The 1,626-nt window shown below is 45.2% G+C and overlaps 1 protein-coding gene across 1 annotated transcript in view; it reads right to left on the bottom strand.

Moving 5' to 3' along the window:
- mdkb (midkine b) overlaps nucleotides 1-531 on the bottom strand; it is a 7,471-nt gene extending 6,940 nt beyond the window's left edge. Inside the window, exon 1 of the mRNA XM_047595330.1 lies at nucleotides 410-531. The gene's annotated coding sequence lies outside the window, so the exon portion shown is untranslated. The remainder of the gene's footprint in view (nucleotides 1-409) is intronic.
- Nucleotides 532-1,626: the final 1,095 nt, after the last annotated feature.

The raw sequence follows: 1,626 nt of genomic DNA on the forward strand, positions 1-1,626 counted from the left end.
AGATTCAATCACCAGAGGAGAAAAACACGAAGCTCCTTCTCTGTGGCTCCTCAGTCTGAGTCAGGTTTCAGTTTATTCTAGTGTTTTAATATTAGTTTTGTTAAGTTGTTAAAGTATTTTATAATTTGTAGTATTTTTAGTATTAATATTTTTAGAATTCTTTCAGGCTGTTTTAGGAATGAACATGAAATCTAAAAACTGTTGGTGTTTTCTAACATTTTGGTTCCTGATTTCCTGCAGCAAAGATTCAGAGAAAATAAAATTCTAACTTAAATTCTGCTCCAGATCAAACGTTTAATAACGTCTCAGCTTTTAATTCTCCTGCAGCTTTTTTCCCTCTAACATTCCTCTTCAGGACCAGAACCAGAACCAGAACCAGAAGCTTCTGTAGAATCATGGAGGAACTTACTTGTCAGAACAGAGGAGCAGCCGGTGGAGTCGAGGAGCCGTCGCCTTCTGGGTCTGAGTGTGTGTGTCTGCATTCAGCTGCAGCTCAGCAACAAACCTCACACACTGTGACCTCACACACACTGTGACATCATCAGCTCTGGTCCAGTGAGGAGCCAGACATCCTCAGCTCATTAGCATAAAATATGTGTGTGTGTTTATGTTTGTTGACCACGTCAGGACCAGGAACCAGATGGAGGCGTTAGAGTAAAATCTATTCATCTGATTTAAAAAAGTGAGAATTAAAAAACTGGAAACAGTTCAGAAAAGTAAAACTTTACCCTGGTTCCTGGTTCCTGGTTCCTGGTTCCTGGTTCCTGGCTGGTGGGACCAGGTGGGTTGTGAGACGTCGGTGAGTCTGTGTTTTGTCTTTGAATGTTGAGACGAAGGTTTTTGATCCAGATCTGACGTTCAGAGAGTTCATCTCTTCTCTGAAGGCTCAGTCATGCGTGGACGCCATTGTTCCAGGCTGCAGCTGGGAGCACCTCCTCCTCCTCCTCCTCCTCCTCCTCCTCCTCTATATGGGCCGGCTCCAAAAGACCCCCCCCCCCTCCAGCCTCCAGCTATGAAACTAGCTGTGCAGTCAGTTAGCTCACTCTCCCCCCAAAACAAACCAACCTACAGGAACCTCCTGTAGCTCAGCTGTAACATCATGATAATAATAATAATAATAATAATAATAATAATAATAATAATAATAATGGTTTATTTAGCTCAGACTGCTAGCTAGCTAGCTAACCCTGGAGGGGTCAGAGGTCAAACTGGATCAGCTGATCAGAGAGTTCTAGTAAATAAGAATAAAACCTCGGGTCTAGTCACAGATTAATGACGCGTTTAAAACCTTTTATTTATTGAACGAACAGAGAAAACGAGTCAGATTCACATGAGATGAAATAATTTAATGGGAAACGTTTCAACAAGTTTCTAATTAAAGTCAAACAGTTTCCTCAGAGACGCTGCAGCTTCTGTACGTCCTCCTCACGTATGTACACACCTCCTCCTTTCACCTCCTCCTCCCTCACTCCTCCATTCACCTCCTCCCTCCCTCCTCCCCTCACCTCCTTCCCTCACCTCCTCCCTCTTCCCTCCCTCCTCCCTCCCTCCTCCCCCTCACCTCCTCCTTTCTTCACCTCCTCCCCTCACTCCCCCCCCCCCCCCCCCCCCCCCCCCCCCCCCCCA

This window comes from Mugil cephalus, chromosome 10, assembly GCF_022458985.1.
Source record: "Mugil cephalus isolate CIBA_MC_2020 chromosome 10, CIBA_Mcephalus_1.1, whole genome shotgun sequence".
Lineage (NCBI taxonomy): Eukaryota > Metazoa > Chordata > Actinopteri > Mugiliformes > Mugilidae > Mugil > Mugil cephalus.